An 18,490-nucleotide genomic window follows, 5' to 3' on the forward strand; every position below is an offset into this window, starting at 1 on the left:
GATCCTGTTTAGCTTTGTGTGTTTTGCTACTGTATTTTTATTACTGTATTTTAGGTTTTTACTTCTAAACTGCCTTGGAAGGCTTTATATCCTTAAAGGTGGAATATAGATGAGAGTTTGATTAATCATAGTGCCCTGGAAGGCACGATGAACCAGCATTGACTCCTGTGTTCAGACAATGATGGCCATTGCTGATTCAGTGCCTAGGAAAAGCTGCTATGTGGCCTTTTCAGTATAGGGAATAGGGATGGAGAATAGGGTTCTTCAGTACGGAGAGAGGGGGTTTCTGGTGTCATCAGCTGCTTGTACTACTTCTACAGCCATTGTAGCAGTCCTCATCTTTGAAGCGGTCTCTCTGCCTCGCTTGCCCAGCAGGTCAACACTTGTTTCCCAAAGGAGGCAGGTTAGCAGAGCTCACATAAGGCAGAAACTTATGCCTGGCCTCCTTCCAGAAATGAGAGTTTCCACTCGTTCTGAGGCTTCCCCTAGGATGTGCTAAATCTCCCTTGTGTAAGCAGTGGGTCCCACTTGCACAGCGGAATTGTCAGGACCCACCACTTGCGGAAGGGGAGCAGTGGAGTGGAAAGGAGCTGGTGGGGGCATAAGCACCCCTTTGAATTCTGCTCATTGATAAGAAAAGTTGTACCTGCTGCAGTGCTTGCTATGGAACTCTTACAGTTGCAGGTGTGAACTTAGCAACCCCACCACCTACACCTGCCTTCAAATTAAAATGCCAGTAGGCACAAGTAACTACACCCTGAGCACTTGGGGAATTCTATTTATTGGTTTCAACTTTGCCATCTAAAAGAGAAACTTTCTAGTTAATCCACCGGCCTACTGTCTTGTAGCAGATTCACTGAGCAAAATGTAAAACTAGGAAATGGTAAAACTGAAGTTTGTGCTAGAATCATTTTGCTGTTTGTTTTTGTGGCCTAAGTTAGCCATCCATTCACCCGAGAAGAACATGGAGGACTCTCGTTTCTCATGATGTGCAGAGTCTGCGGGCATTCTGTCATGGTTGATGCTGTTTGGGCAATTGAAAAGGTGCTTCCTGGTGAGGCTTTTATTGTGGCATCATCCTGCCTCTTTCATGGAATTTTGTTGGGGTGTGTGTGTCCAGCTGACGTTGTCTTCCATGTAACCCCCATTTCCCCGCCACCACTTCCATCTTTTTTCTTGCCACAGAAAATCCGTTAAGGGTGAAAAGATGGAATAGTTGCAAAGTGTTGTTTCATTGGTCGCACAGGGACCACCCAGTCTGGGAGCACCCACAGATTTATTTATTGCTTTTCTTTCATTTCCACAGTCTGACTGTCATTGTCATCAGGCTCTGTTGCCGTTGGCGCTCCTTTTTCCATTGTTAGAACCTAAATACATTTTACTGACACTTTTTCTCTCCCTCCAGTGGCTTGGCAGATGCAAAAATCCTCTACCAGGTCGCTGTACTAATAAAAGAACATGGCACAAAACTGGTTGGAGAGGTTTTAGAGGAATTTGTTTCAGATGGAAGCTTCCAGGGGGCATTGTTTCCCCACCCCCACCCCAGCACCTTGATAAATGAAAGGCCACTAGCCCAGAATAGTCTCAATCTATTGAGGATATTTTAGATTTCTCTCCGCTTCAGCAGAATTTTGCCAAGGACATTCCTGCCACGTTCCACAGCGTGACTGCTGTACTTGGCTTTCTTGATTGGTTGTAGCTAGAGGTACTGACTATATGCAGTGGTACACTGCTGATGTTGGGAAGAAAACCAGGCGGTAGCTGTTTTTTTCTTCTCTTTCTCACCCGCATGCTTTCCTTCAACACTGGCTCGACTTTCTTTCTGATCCTCTCCACCTTGTGCTGCATCGTGTGATCTTTTCCTTCTTTTGATTTTAGCAGCCAACTGACTTACTTGCTGTCAGGCCTGGAACATGGTTGTTGACGACTGACTAATAGGCTTACCTTGTTTTCTTCTTTTTCTGCTCTAGACTCTAGTGTGGGCCTTTAACAGCTGCATGACAGACAGAAATGTGACAGGTGCAGCTCTCTCCATCACTGAATCTCCATGTTGAGAAATGGTGCACCTGTGGAATGTTTGCCTGTCATGATGAGCCTGTTTCTGAAGGAAAGGTAGTAACATAGATTAAGAAATCCAATGGAGAATTTCACTGGAGAATCCAGGTGTGGATCTTGTCTACAGTTTTCTGATAAGGAGCTTTGAGAGGCTAACGATGATAACAACATTTACCCTTGTGCCAGGCTGATCAGACCTGACATTTGGGACCTTTTAGAGAAGGAGGATATAAACAGCGCAACCGCACCAAATTGCCTTTGTGCTAATATTCTTTAATTGTTACAATTATAGTTAAGTATGGAAAGCTCTAATCGTTCATGTGACTCACTACAATGGGCAGCCAACTCCCAAACAGTGAGATTCAACTCTGGAGGCTGGGGACCGAGGTGCACACACCACTCCAATGGTTGGGGTTCTCCAATGTTTTGACTTTCTCCTTCCCTTATATCATTTTTACAGTACAACAGGGCTCAGCAGAAAATGCCTTTGCAACAAGAAGCACCCTCCTTTGATGCTGTGTCAGCATGATCTTTCCCAGGCATTGCTCTTTCTGCTGTCTCTTATCACAAGCTCACCAACTGTCCAGGACATGTTGTTAAACATTTGGTCTTTGGTATTCCTCTCAGACACTGTAATTGCTCTAAGACCTTAGACCCAATCTTTTCCTCCTTAGCTCACGGCCTGCTGGAATCCACACCTTTCATGCCTCACATTCACTGCGATACAACTATGTTATATACAAATGGATGAAAATTAAACAAAAACAAAAACAAAAGCAGCTTCTGAAGGGAGCATTTTGAGCAAAGGAACAATTGTGTGTGTGTGGGGGGGGCATGTTTAGACCTTTTGCCACTGGCTTTAAAAAAACAGACCTCTGGATCACCTCTCCCAGTGCTCGAATTATGGGGAGGGTGAGAGTGAGGGCACCTTTCATTAAATCTCTGACTCCCTGACTCCCCCAGTTTTAGCCAAACCATGTCCCCTGCACCTTATAAAAGCAATAGTCTTTTATAATTATAACAATTATATTCATTCACAAGTAAGGAAAGCTTGTACCACTTAGGAGCATAATCCAAAATGTCTGGTCATGCAACCCTTTTGCACTACAGAGACAAGAGGAGCAACTGGGAACTTAATGGATGTCTGTTTGACTGTTTATCACATACAACGGGGATGGGCAACATCAGCCCCTCCCCCGCCCCTGCTGTCCCCTGAATTTGGTGTGTGTATGTATATACTGTATGTGTGTGTGTGTGTGTGTATATATATATATATATATACACACAATATACACACACACAGTATACACACACTCTATCTATCTATCTATCTATCTATCGTTTGTGTGCAGTTTACCATCTTGGAGAGGTACTGAAGAAACTGGCATTGTACTATTGTTTAATACATGTTGCAAGTTATCTTGCTCTGCAGATTTGTGATAAAATATCTGTTTGAATATTTGATCTGTCTGATTTTGTTTTCCTTGAAGCAGCTTTATGATTTTAGAGCCATATAGGGTATGAACTAATCTGTGACCTGTGTCAACCAGTTGGCAGGGTTGCATACATTTTTGTATGTACTCTGATGTTAGTCTTTCTATCTTTCTTATACAATTTACCTTAAGACTGACGGCATCCACAGAGGATCCAGAGTAGGGATGTCAGAGAATTCCACGACGGATCTCGGTGAGGCCGAATGCCAGTGCATTCGGCCCCCCGAAATCCATCGCAGAACGAAGTCCCCGCTGCCCCCACCCCATGAAAGGCGCGCGGGACGAAGTCCCCGCCACCCCCACCCCACGAAAGGCACGCGAAACGGAGCACTTACCTGCTCCTGTCCATGCTGCTTTGCGAATGGCGGCCGTCCTGCGGCCGCCATTCGCTTCCTCCTCCTCCTCACCGTGATAGGCTACGTAAATAGTTACGTAGCCTATCACGGCTAACGCAGGGATGCCATTTGTGTCCCTGTATTGAGCCGTGATAGGCTACGCAAGTATTTACGTAGCCTATCACGGCGGGGGGGGGGGGGAACCCAGCATACGCAAATGGCGGCGGCTACCGCCATTTGCGTATGCTGGGTCCCCCCCCCCCCTGCTGTGATAGGCTACGTAAGTATTTACGTAGCCTATCATGGCAGGGGGGAAAAAAACCCAGCATACGCAAATGGTGGCGGCTACCGCCATTTGCGTACACTGGGGTTTTTCCCCCTGCCGTGATAGGCTACGTAAATATTTACATAGCCTATCACGGCTCAATACAGGGACGCAAATGGCAGCGGCTACGACAGCCACCATTTGCGTCCCTGCAGGGCTGCCCAGCGTCTGGATGTCCGGCTGCGGGCGGCTGGAGCTGGCCGGCGGCTCCGCGGCTTGGCCGTGGAGCGGAGCCAGCTGGGCAGGATTCCGGGGGGAGGGATGGAGCGCCTTCCCCCCACCACGGATGCCCCTGTGTGGAGCCAGATAAGGGATTCGTACATCCCTAATCCAGAGCCTCCTTGTGGCTTTTCTGTTGTGCCGCTTTACACCAATCTCTCTCTCTCTCTTTCTCCAGCTTTGGCTATTGGGTGGTATAAAAATGAAAGAAAATGTCTGTCTGTCTGTCTGTCTGTCTGTCTGTCTATCTATATGGCACCCATAGCAGTTACAGATGCCATTATGTAAACAATGGGCGCATGCACAGCAGGGGCAGGGGGAGAAACCACAATGGTTTCTTTCCCCCCCCGGTGATTGTCTGAACCCGGACAGAGAGTCAGATGCATGAAACATATAGGCCACGGCTCTCGAACACACATAAGTAAGACACTCTTAAGTACACAGAACACTTACCGTAAACACCACACCCTCATTTTCTTGGCTATGCAAACAAAGGAGGAAACATACACACACCGACGAAGACCAAACTTTCTCAGAGCCCCCTCCATCCTGATGCTTGTGCAGCCTGCCAGCAGCTGCCTGCCACTTTGTCCCTGCCCACTTTCCCAGAAGCAAAGTTTTGAGATGGGAAAATAAGGAACACAGCGCAAGTAGATCAGGGAGCTATAATATTGTACTCTGTGCCCTTCATGCCAGCAGGGCTAATGGCTAAATATTTTGGCTTTGCCTAAGGTTTACTGGCAGCAAAAACTGCGGTAGGGAGAGGTTGTGTTCCAAAAGCAAAACCCCGACAACAATCTAAACCCCCCCCATCCAGGCTGTTCCTGCTTGTCTGGCACCCATCTTAGCAGGATAATGCTGAGAGTCCCAATCGGAAGGCAGCCCCCATATTATATTGTGCATGCTGAGCCCAATGAAAATTTAAAGCTGAACTCATTTATTTTTATTTTATTTCATTTCTTTCATTTCTATACCGCCCAATAGCCGAAGCTCTCTGGGCGGTTCACAAAAATTAAAAAACTTATTTCTTTATTATATTTATATCCTGCCTTTTTCCTGAAAGGAACCCAAGGCAGTTTACATAATCCTCCCCCTCCTCTTCATTTTATCCTCACAACAGCCCTGTGAGGTAGGTTAGGCTGAGAGTCAGTGACTGGTCCAAAGTCAGCCAGTGGGCTTCATGGCTGAGTAGGGACTTGAGTCCCAGTCCGACACTCTAGCTACTATGTCACACTGGCTCTCCTCACAGTCTTGCAGTCTTCTTTTTCAGCTGAGAAGAGTTTTTTGCCTTCATTTTCCATAACCCCCCCGCAACTCTTTAAAGTATCATCTCAAATCAAAGCCAATCTGATGCTTGATGAGGGACCTTATTCTTCTATAATAATAAATAAAATAGAGTGTCTGTCGGTGCCATGGCTACAAGACCATGAAACCTAGATGCCTGAAACTTGGCATGCTTACTAAAGGGACCTAGAGGTGTCTGGTGTTTTGTTTTGTTTTTTACAATGCACTGATTAATTTAAATTGATTTAAATGTGTCCATGGTTTGAAGCCTAAAGTACCACCCTTAGTCACAAGCTAGCAGACTTCCCTAACCAGTGTACAGCTTTACAGTCAATACAGTTTGAAACCAGGGAGGAGTGGTCTAGGGACAGAGTGATACAGCTGCTACACTCCCCTGCTGTGGGGCAGCCCCCTCCCCCAGAAAAGCAATAAATATATAGTCCCCTCAGGGGACCATAGGGGTGCACCATGGCAGAGGCTGTGGCTTCACTCAGATGGGGTGGGTGCAATGTGTCCAGCTCTGACAGCTGCACAACTCTGCTTGAAGGCTTCACTGTATTAAAGCAAGGGCTATTCCAACCATTGCAAAGCCAGGTCCATTCGCTAGTTTACAATAAAATACAAATTAATTTAAATGATAGTGTGATTAGTATATAAATTTATCCACTTTTAGCCTTGCTTAGTCCTGGCTTATGGTATGAGTCCTGTAGAAGCATTTGAAACTAGTCAGTAATAGAGAATATAGCACAGTGGGAAGAAATCATAAACTGGCATGGTAGAGAACACAATAACCTAATAAATCTTTTCCATCCATTGTTTTTATTACTTCGTATCTGGGCCTTCCTCTGGTAAATAGGTGCCAACTGGGCATGGAATTTTGTGATATGTTGTGATACTTCACTGCTCTTGTGACCTTGGCAGCCACACAGTGTGAAATGACTACAGCCAAGCCATGGATTCATGAGGTGGTATTTTGAAGGTCTCCTAACTGAGCTAAGATTTTACTTTGCATTTAATTTTTGTAGGACAAGCTCCTGATATATAAGGAATTGTGGGGCTGGGGCAGGGGAAACTCACACTCATATTTTCTGGTATGTTTTTTATATAGTAAACTGTAAAAGGATTCTTGGTGCTTTCACACAACATTATTTCCTGGGCACTAGTTTACAATATAAACTTTATATTCATGTATCCAATTTCCAATGATTTCAATGATTATTCCAAGACAAAAGACACAGAATGTGAGGCGAGGCAGAAAGTGGAATGCAGCAGCTATCTGATCTGGTCCCTAAAGGCCAGTTCTCAAGAAACTGAGACTGCAAATGAAAGGTTCTAATAAGCTGATGTCCACCATATGTTTTCATGAAAGTGTAGGTGGATTCATGTATGTGCCTACCATCATGTCCATAGCTCTCCAGGTACCTGTTACTCCAGGGGTATGTCTGTGTCTACTAACCCCCTGGCCTCTAGTGTGCCACCACTGAAATTCAGAGGTGTGGCAGCAAAAAACATCTGTTTGCCACCAAATTTTGGTGGCAAACGTCAAGGGAGACTGCAAAAGGGACAAATGTGGCTTGAAAACAAGCTAAATTTGTCCCTTTTCAGTCTCTGTTACAGTTTGACAGTAAAGTTCAGTGGCAAAATGCAAGTTCTTTTGCTGGCACTGCCATGTTTTAGTTAAGCAACAGGAGGAGTGCAACCCCCAAGGAGGTCCAGGGCATAGAAAATAGGCCTGGGACCCACTGAAGTTACCCACACCTGTCTTACTGGATAATGCCTGTTTTTGATGCCCTGTCTAATGGCAGTCCAATAGAAAAGAGCAACTATTGTTTTCCCTTTCTCTATAGAACCTGAAGCATGGGAAAGGCGGCCAGTTGTGGCATAGAGGTTGGGCAGAGGGAGCTGACTTGTACTTGGGGTAAGTACAAGTAAATCATTTCTCTCAAGGGGCCTGCAAGTATGGCAGGTGGCTCTCTCTATACGCGCACACACGCACGCACACACGTAATGGAGCAGTGGTAGAAGTTGTATGTGCTGAAATACTCCTGCAGGAGTATTTGCATTTCTCCAAGGTCCAAATGGACAGAGGGATTGCTAACCCTGCTGGTGTGATAGAATGTACTATGATAATTTTGATACCAAACAATCTTTTTCTTTTTTTTTATGGGGAGGGTAGTGATTGGTGGACCGTGTCCATTTTGTATGTGTTCAATCACAAATCGAGTCAATCTTCTTTTCTGCAAAAAAATTAGCCATACTGAAAATTGAATTTAAGTTGCATGCAGTTTCCCCTAAAACAAGCATTTCCCCCCAAAACACACATTTTGTATGCATTTTTGAGCTGCATTGCACAATTTGGAGAAGTGTGCAATCTGAAGGATAAGCCATGCATTGGTCTGGGAAGTGTGAATTAGGTTGGTTTGCTTAAAAATGTGGACTAAATGAAATTTTCCAGCATCTTTAATTGGTGGTTCTAATTAAAATTAGAAAGAAGTCCTCAAAATACAAAGTTCTCTGATTCACAGAAGAGATTTTCTCAAAGTTTCAGCATTTCAAATAGCTGCACAACCTTTTTTTTTTTTTTTAACTTAGTTCATAAAATCTCCCAACACATAGCAGACCATTCTGACTTCTAAGATTTAAGTCGGGTGATGACAGACTAGTTACATATTGGAAGAAAGGGGTTCAGCCATTCTTTTTCTTTTCTTCATTGAAAAGAAGGTGGTTTACTTTCTCACTTTTGACAAATTAGGTTCCTTTTTACAAAGCCTATTCCCTCAGCACTTATTAGTGAACACATCTAACCTTCTTAGGTATCACATATGAGATCAGCCCCTCATACTGCAGGTAGTTATATTTATCACTGACGCTTGTCCTTTAAAAATGGCAAAATGATTGATATTAAAAAAAAAAAAATGCAGCCATTTACTCTCCCAAAAGCTGGTCATATTTAAAAACTAAAGCATGTGAAAGAATAGCATTTTATAATCCCCAAGGGGATTAAAAAGTCAGCATGAGGTCCTTGATACCATTATGACCTGTGCTGAGGCCTGAAGTGTTATATAGGCAAGAGCATAGCGATGAATGTAACTCTACATTCAACCTGTGGAATTCATCATAGTGAGGCTACCTGGGGTATCTTTTTTTTGCCCATGCCTTTGATCAAGTGGCTGTAACCTGGGCCAGACTGCTGGAAGAGGCTGGCAGGTGAGTGGTTGGAACAGATCTCGGCTAGATTGTGACCAGTGGAAGCTGGTGTCTCCAATTTTGGTGGGGCTGTGCATCTTTTCTGGGTTTCAGTCAGAACTATAAAAGAGCTATCCAAGGTGCGGAACCTAGTTTGGGGACAGGGCTCAGCACCTTGGATAGCTCCTTTAGAGTTCTGGCTGGTTCTGACTAAAACTCAGAATGGATTCACAGCACCACTGAAATTGGAGCCACCAGCCTCCACTGATTGTGACCCTGTTAAGTATTAGCGCAATTCCCTGGGAACACCATTGAGTTGTGCGGACTAAATCTGGTCCTGGTGATCCCAGAGTCTTAGGCAAAAAGCAGGTTTATTTCTTCTCCCAACTGTGCCCTGGATATCTGTTCATTTATTTTGTCCTATAGAATTCAGTGAAGGTTGCGAATAATTGATTCATCCCCTATCTGCATACACCCACACTTTCATCTCCGTATCCCTCCTCTCGTTCTGGTTCTTAGTGTACTTCAGTGTTGGAAACTAGAATAGGCAGTCAGGCAGAGATGGCTGCAGATGGGGAATGGATCTCTCTCTTCAGTGGCAAGAAGGGAATGTTGCTAGGAATAGACATGATAAATATGATAAACATGACTAATAAAGCATATCCACATATATCAGAAAGAGACCCCAAACTGTGATATTTTCAAAATAGAGTAGTGCTGCTTGCAATCAAAACCTGACAAATAAACCATGACAAACACACACATTAAATTTAAAACTAGTTGTTGACAGCGGGTAGTACATTTAACATCCCACCCCACCCCCTTTACTTTACAGACAAAAAATATAGGTGGAATCCATTGGCTGCTTGGAGCTTTTCTTCGTGGTTCTTCATAATAACAAATTATATTTAGTCTCTTTTCCATAATCTTAGGAAAGTCTTCCACAAATATTGCTATATATGCCCCTGTTTTTATATATACAATACAATCATGTCATATTTTATAAAAATCATATATTTTGACCTTGCCCTTAGCTAATTTCAGTTGATACGTCAATTTTTCTGCCATGGCTGTTTGCTACAGCTCCATGTACTAAAACGTTAGACATTCTGCAGTTTTCCAACCTTTAGCTATTACCCTGCAAACTTTTTAAAGTTTAGTTTTGATGCTTTATGCTTTGGGGGGGGGAGTAGATTGAGACCTCTTGATTGTGTGTTTGGGCTGTAGCTAGAGCTCTGGGAATGGGTGGATGTGGAACCTGGAGCCTGTAGTTACAATTAACTAGCATAAACAGGATCTTGGAGGCTTGAGCTCCAAGCTGTCCGAATCCAGGGATGGATAGCAGGTTAAAGGAAATCTGAATCACAGATTTATTTATTTTTAATAGAACTTGTAAGCTATTCTTCCAGCCTGTATCATGTGCTGAAACAATTTACAGAACAAGAGAGATGTATGCAGTTTTTTACCAGGTCAGATGTTACTTTCTTTTCATGGAGCAGGAGGTCAGGGAGAACGGGCAGTGGATGCGTACAAGCCATGAATCACTTCCTTTACCAGGTTAAGGAAGTAACATCTGATCAATCTCAAGGTGATCTTCTTGAATATGCTTCCACATGAAGAAGGTGAAATTATTCACCACCTACTGGAAAGTGCAATAAATACCAATCTTACCACCTGAAGGTGCATTCATAGTTCATGGTGACCATTCCACGTCCAAGTGTTCCATGTCCTTTCGCCATGAGACCAACGGGGCGATCCTATGCTTGTCTACTCATTTGTTCAATGGGACTCAGGCACGCCAAGCCAGACATGCACATGTTTAATTAAATACACAATTGCTAGTTCAGCTATAAAATGGGAGTGATGCTGGGAATTAACTTTTAACACTAAAAAGAGCATGAGGGAGAGAAATATGCCCTTTTCCAACTTACCTTCCAAACGCTCTGCTGCTTTAAGATGTTTTTCTCCAGTCCAGCTCACGTAATCTGTTTAGTGTAAAAAGTTACCTCTTCCATGCCTGCTTTACAACTGAATGGGCAAACACATGTGTAATCAAGTGGGTACACCTATAAGTGTGCATAGGACTGCAGCTGAACCAAGAGAGGAAAATGGGAGAGTTCAGATCCTCTCCAGGGATTAACAATGAGGTGGAATTCCCAAAACACCACTACGTCGTCTAAGCCAAACTAGACAACACAGCGCAGCCAAATACAAGGCTGATCCAACAGTCCTTTGCCCATTGCAAAGGGTTTTTATGCCAGAAAAGGGGGGGCATGGAATGTTCAACCTTTTCTCTGCAAGCCATTTCACCCCTACAACTCACCCCTCTCCACGCTGCTTGTCTCCTACCACCAGTGTTTTGTATCTCTGTTCACCTTGAAAACATGAGGTTTGGAACCCCATAATTGGAGGAAGGAGCAGGGGTGGATTCTCCCTTTCTCTGCTACAAACAAACCACCATCTCTTGTGGGCACTTTGTAATGCAGATAGGGCCACTGGGTAATATTAGATATGGCTGCAATGTATAATATGTAGTTTGGCTCTTCAGTTCCTGAGCTAGATCTTAATGGGTTGGTTCCTGGGAACTGAGACTAGATGGAAGCCTGCAGAAAGGGATTTTCTTGCCTCTTCTTCCCCACAGCAGCCCCCAGGGTCTCTCAAAAGCCACTCCTGAGGGTTGGGCAACACTCTGGAATGGAGTGGAACAGGGTGTGGTGGGCTGCTAAGGGAAGGAGGAACTGGCCAGAACTAGCTCCATTTGGGCTAGTTGTCTCTGTCCAAATTGCCATGATTCCTCAGTCCCTGTTGTGTGGGTTTACCCGACTCTCAGCAGTGGCTTTTCACGGGGAGGGGGTTGCAGGAGGCTTCATTGGGCAGGAAGGGAAGGGAAATTCCATTCTGCGAACTTCCTTCTACTTGCAGTTCTCAGGGTCTAACCGTATGAGTTGTTTTTCCCCTGAGATCGATCTGATATTACTTAAGTAAAAGTAATAAGAGTTTATAAAGTATATATATTGGAAACACTTAATGTGCATTGGATATACATAAAGCAAAGGCACTTTGAGCCAGTGACAGGATATATCTGCACATTATGTTCTAAAAGAGAGTATTGTAGCATGTCCTCCCACCCCACCCGATGAATATAATTCATATTTTTTTTTGCAAACAAACAAAAAATGTGTAAGAAAAACATGATTTGCAGATTAATTAATGGATTTGCTTAAAATACCTCAAATGTAAACTTTCATACACCATTAGAAGCAATCTGCACCTGTGTCTACTTTTGTGGCAGAATGGGATAGAATTTTTGGATTTATGGTAGATTAGATCTCTTTTCTTTCATGATTCCACCAGTCTCTGTATACAATTTCTTGCAAGAATTTTGCCTTTTAAACTACTGAGGCTGCGATCCTATACATAGTTACCCATGAGTAAGGCCCATTAAACTTAATGGGACTTCTGAGCAGTCATGCATAGGATTACACAAAAAGTTATCTTCATAAAGTCAGCTTTTGCCAGCAATGTCTAAGACTGATGTTTTCCCTGTGCAAAATTTTGACTGGTTTCCTGTGATCTGGCTCAAACTGTTGCAAAATACTAAATAGATCTCCTGCTTAGAGCTCACTTTGCTAGGTTTGTAGAGATTTTACAATTCCTGGTGGTTGTTTTTTAATGTGAGCAGCATTTCCAAGAAATACTTTTTCATATATATAAGCATAGCTGTCTGTCAGTTTTTCAGGGCAGGAAAGAATTTGGAAACTGGAGAATGGTAAGAACAGAATTGTTTTGAAAGGAATCGCCTCACAGCATTAAGGCCAAAAGCTTTTATTAAAGTTTTATGAAAATCCTCCCTGTTTTTTACATTCCAGTTGAGTCTATTAACTTTGCAGGTTTTGATGATCCAGCAGGTATAAGTACTTTTCACATTAAATGCAGTGTTGACAAAGGAAATTCACTAGCAAAGGTTTCATTAACTGGGGATTATACTGAAACCTTTTCCCAGAATCACCAATAAATGGAACCTTAATCCAAAATTTGGCTTTCAACCCAAGTGCAACAAATATAATTTATTTTTTGTTTGGCTTTAAAGTTACCCATTGCCTTCTTTATATTATTCAAACTGTCATCTGTACTGTCCAATGTAATTGTTCGTATGAGTAAAATAAATGCCTGTAAGGAAACCTGTGTATAAAGGGGTTACAGTTTTCTTTATGTTTACAATAATACGGTCCTCTTCTAATTTTTAAAAAGCATATTTTGTTCGGGTTTCATGCAGCAGAGTTCTCTCTCTCTCTCTCTCCCTCTCGCAATTTTTCATCCATATGTCTTGCTGAATTTTATAAAGCATTTTACCTCTGAGAAAGAGATGTGCATCCATGATCACATGGCTTTGTGGCTTGGCATGGTGGGAACTGCCAGATTCTCAAACACATTCAGATGATCATATCTTGACTCAATAAGCTAAGATAGGAATGAGCCTTGTGCCTGTGGATGCAGCTGCTTCCTCCTCCTCCATTCCCTGAATGCAGTGCAAATGTCTCCAATTAACCACAGTTTCCCATTTCATCCTAACCAGGAAACTATGGTTAGCAGCTTTAGAACAAGCCAGGGGAAAAGTGGTGATTTGTGGTAAATCTCTGCTTTGTCTGTTTGCACTAATAAGCGCTAATGATGCTGCGCTAGTATTAGTTTATGTTAGCACAATGAATGTCATTAGCGCTGGCGCTGTGTCACCACTGGATACTACCTGAAGCACCTAGTATTGGACCAACATATCTGAAGGCCTTGACCTTACGTTTTATGGATGGGATTCATGTGACTGTTTTTCTTGTGTGAGGTGACATTCTGTAGTTGCCTTACTGTGGAGAGCCACATAGATCCCATTTCTATGTGTGACCCAACACATGTTTTGACCATAGGCCAACAAAATTTGAAGCATGGTGGATGCATGCCAGCCAGTGCACAGCTGTATTTCACAAACCATTTCATAAATCTTGAATCCTTATGTATCTCAGTCAGGAGCTGAAAGCTAAAAGGCCACCAAAGTAGAACATATGGTTGTATGACTGTGCCTGATTGGAAAAACTATGCCTGGAAAGGGCCTTTTTGGTGGTGATGCCCCACCTTTGGAATTCCACCTTTGGTTGGAATTTATTTAACAGGTTATATATTACATTATTACATATATTTTAAGGGTTTTAATCTTTGTAAACCACCCAGAGAGCTTTGGCTATTGTGTGTATAGAAATGGAATGAATGAATGAATGAATGAATGAATAAACGTCTGCCTTATTTTATGATCTTTTTGATGCCAGGCTAAGTTACTTTTATTTGCCTAAACATTTTAGTTTGTTTAACCTCACAGTCTGCATTAAAATGCTGTCTTTTATCATGGCTGTTTAATGTTAGTGCTTTATTATGTTAGGTTTTAAATAATGGTTATTTATATTTTTGTATATCTGGAATCTGCGTTGGTGAAGGGCTATAATAGAAATGTTTTAAATAAACAAACAATAGAAACACAATACATTGCAATATTTAAACTGACCTGAACAAAATCGGTATCTTCCTTACTTATTCTTTTGTGTAAAACTTGGGATAGGAAGCTCCCATATACTGGGCCTGTTTGCACATAACAAGAAGCCACCATGGATGAATTTCCCTGCAGGGCTTCTCGTTGTAGTGCCAACCGCCATTCTGAAAATTCAAGCTGAGGTCAGGGAGGTGCGTGTTGTAGCTTGTTATTACGTGTGAACCCAGGGAGGGTGGGTTGTTGGAGTGGCTAATAAGCCACCTGCAACCCTAAAACAGGCTATGGGTTCTGGGTGGCTTGTTAACTGCCCCAGAAACCCACCCTTGCTGGGTTTGCACAAAATGACAAGCCATGGTGCGCCCCTGCCTCAGCTTGAATTTTCAAAATGTAAAATGGCAAGCCGCACAGGGAATTCACCGTGGTGCCCTGCCGTTCCGTGCAAACCAGGTCACTGCGTCAGACCCAGTGCCAGCATCAAGAGTAGGCATTGTCTGGTACCTGCCAATAGCCCACATCCCAACAGGGGCCCACTGACAAGAGGCTCCCTGACAAGAGACCCCCTGACAAGAGACCTGGTGTTGCTCCTGCTCTTCACCATTACAGCTTGCTTGTTCACCTGAATCTCATTCTGACTCAGACAACGGTGGTGGTGAGAAAAGGAAGAGCAATAGATGCCACTGTCTACTTGCTCACTGTCTGTCTGTCTGTCTGTCAGGCAAGCAAGTGGTAGCAACAGGACCAGCCCTACCATTAGACAGAGTGAGTCAACTGGCCCAGGCAGTGGTGGCAGCCTCCTGGCTTTTCTCATAAACTCTCAGGCTGCTTCCTTCTCTTGGAGGACAGAGCTGTGTATGCCACACAAAACCTGTTCTGGGCCCCCTAAATTAGCCTGGTCCCTCAGGTGTGGTGGCAGATGCTAATCCATTGCCAGTGTTCAAGTAAGTTTCAACCTTCTGTCCACGGATTGGGGAGGGGGTGCCATCATGTCCTTCACCTCAAGTGGCAAAATGTCTTGGGTGGGCCAGCCTGAGATACCATGATGAGAAAGAGGGTGAGGAGCAATAGCAGCTAGTGAGAATGGCAGTGAGAAGGTGGACTTGCTGAGGGAGGGGGGGCAATGATGGTGTCTTAGCCCAAGGACCCTCAAAAACATGGACCTGCTACTGGGCATACCATTGCTCCATCTAGCCCAGCAGTGTTGACACTGACTGGGAGTGGCTCTCCAGGGTTTCAGGCAAGAGTGTTTCCTAGCCTACCTGGAGGTGCCAGCGATTGAACCTGGGACCTGCATGCAAAGCCTCAGTGTTCTACCACTGAGCTAAACACACCCCCTTGATTGAAATCAAGTGAACCTCAAATAACATTGGTTGGATCATGTCTTTTAAGCACTGATGTTAGATTCTGAAAAGTTAGTTAAAGTTTAATGATGTAAGACAACTGTAATTTAATAGCTACACATCGGAGTTAAGAAACATAGGTTTAAAATTATGTTGATTTGTAAGGTGCCTTCGGACCCAATTTTTGTGGAAATATGGGGTATAAATACAATAATACCATTATGATACCACTAGGTGACAAGGTGTAATGAGTTAGATCCAAAGGTATCCTTCTACATGCTGAAGGCGACTTCTACTCTAGGACTGTTTTACACCTTCCACTAGAGCACTGCATGTGAGAAAACAAAAAATAAGGGTGCAAGCAATCCTATGCATGTTTAGACAGAAAAAAGTCCTACAACTCCCAGCATGCCCCAGCCAGCCAGCATGGTTGTAAATAACTAAAGTAGTTATTGTAGGAATTTTTCCTGTCTAAACATGCACTGGCATTCGGCCTCACCGAGATCCGTGGCGGAATTCTCTGACATCCCTATGGTGGTGGCGGTGGCTCCTCTCCTGGAACAAGATGGCTGGCAGTGCACACCCAAGGGACCAGTAAGGAGCTGGGGGCTGGGCGGTGCGTCAGGGGAGTGAAGCAGTATTCGGATATCCGAATCCCGCTTCAGCTCCAGAGGCCGAAGTGTGTCAGGGGCCCCCTGAATCAGCCTGAAGCAAATCAGGGCCCCCGAATCAGCCCAATGCAAATCAGACCTGCCTGAGAAGTCCCAAAGCGGGTTCTGAGGCAGACTGGGGGGGTCCATGCACAGACCTAGTTACTAGTGTCTAGTTGGTTTTTTTGGGTGATAATGCCCTTCCAAAAACCAGATTGATTTGCAAGAGGACACCTTTCTCTGTGGCCTTTGTTTATGTATGACAATAAAGGTAAATGATGTTTCAAAAAAGTAATATTGCTGAATTAATCCTTTAATTTGTCTCTTAAACAAAGTTAACTTTTCTGCCAGGACTGTGTTCCAGATTAAAGAGGGGAAAAAAACCCAGCCATCTATTTAGTTTCTTGATTTGTCTTCCACTGTACCTTAACTAATAAACATACATACTCATGACTTTCTTAGTCTACTTCTCACATCTGGTGAAGTATCATTATCTATTAAAACTTATATAGGCTCTTTTTAAGAGTCTGAGAGGCCTGGGGGCTGAATATTCATTCGAAGCCCCCCTCCCTTCTCCCTGCACTCATAGCAGTGCCATTTTTTTTGTCATGTTTGTGATTGTTAATATGGCATTAATTCCTCCACACACACACACACACACACACACACACACTTAAAAAGGCCTTGAATTTATCACACAATCTTCCAGTTATTTTCTACATTTCTTCAGCAGTCCCCCGTCTTTTTCTTGTAAAAGTATATCACTTACAGCATACATTCTGGATTTTGCAATTAATTGTACAGTAGCCGTTTATCTCTGCTGACCTTTTGCAAGTTACCCCTTCCCAAATCCTCTCCCTTTAGACCAAGAGAGGAGTGAACACCATAACTGGGAAATCGAAACTTAAGCTGTGCATTCCCCCAAAAATGTAATTTGCTTTGCACTTCATAGTGAGTTCCATAGCTAAGTCTGTTTCTCAGTACTTGGTAAAGAGAAACCAAATATTTCCTTTTGTTACAGGCATAGTAAATTCAATTAGTACTTATAATTGCTTTTTATCTTAGTCAGTTGGGCTGAAATACTTTAAGCATGAGACCTCCAGAATTTGTATATGATACTTTTGGAATTACAGAGGGTTTGAATAGAATCTTATCAACCATCCCTAATTTTTTTTTTCTCTCCAAGCAAGCAATGAAATGCTTTTAAAAAATAATAAACAGTCCTTCTGTCATCGGACAGCTTCATTTTCTCCATCAGATTAGGGTGGTCTCTGAAGCTCTCAGCAGCTGATCTGACAGAATAAATCTGAAACAAATTGCTATTGCTGTAATCCTTTACTGGAATCTGGTGCTGGATGGGAGAGAAATCAACTAGAGCCACATAGCAAAATTGGCTGGTACACCAATCTATGTAATAAGATTATGGTCTAGTGAACGATCTATTCATACAGTTCTAACTGGACATATGAAACTTTCTATTTTTGCTCTTGCATTTGGATGGGAGTAGAACATCAAACAGGAAACCACCATAAGTGTAAGGCGTACTGGCCTTTAGCAAGTAGACTGACACTGTTCTCACTTCTCAGTACTGTTCTGTCAGGAATAATTTCTGTGGAACCCACCATGAATGTGGAATTGCTAACTGGAGGCTGCCTAACTGTTTCCTTCTGAATATGGTCCCACTTTCTGACATGTTACTGTATTAAAAAAAGAAAAAAGAATGTAAGACTTCCTTAGAGTTGGCCCTTTGATCTGACTTCCAAATCAGTCACACTATTTTCTTATGGGACCAGAGCTACTATCGCTAATTGGATTTTTCTCTTTTTTATTTTGTTTTACAACTTCATCTGTTTTTCAGCTTTACAATTCTGCTTGGCTTATCAGCCAAAAGGACCTGGACAAATCTGACATTGCTCTAAGGCCAATGTTGCTTTTTACATGGGACCGAACCAGTTTTAAGTGCTGAAAAATATTCTTATGTGGATTTTTTCTGGAGGGAAAAGTCAGTATAACCATTGTGCTTGCATTACGATTGGGTTCCAGGTCTATTCTGGCACATAGGATGTTTCTGTC

The 18,490-nt window shown here is 43.1% G+C and overlaps 2 long non-coding RNA genes across 2 annotated transcripts in view; one reads left to right on the forward strand and one right to left on the reverse strand.

Annotated features, from left to right (window-relative positions):
* Positions 1 to 18,490, reverse strand: part of LOC146359554 (uncharacterized) — a 118,524-nt gene that overhangs the window by 25,358 nt on the left and 74,676 nt on the right. The gene's annotated exons all lie outside the window — the stretch shown is intronic.
* Positions 1 to 18,490, forward strand: part of LOC146359555 (uncharacterized) — a 119,999-nt gene that overhangs the window by 10,284 nt on the left and 91,225 nt on the right. Inside the window, exon 2 of the long non-coding RNA XR_014786692.1 lies at positions 7,559 to 7,629. This is a non-coding gene — a long non-coding RNA (uncharacterized LOC146359555). The remainder of the gene's footprint in view (positions 1 to 7,558; positions 7,630 to 18,490) is intronic.

Source organism: Heloderma suspectum, chromosome 1 (genome assembly GCF_057233095.1).
Source record: "Heloderma suspectum isolate Gila_16-S chromosome 1, 16-S_ref, whole genome shotgun sequence".
NCBI classification, from domain to species: domain Eukaryota; kingdom Metazoa; phylum Chordata; class Lepidosauria; order Squamata; family Helodermatidae; genus Heloderma; species Heloderma suspectum.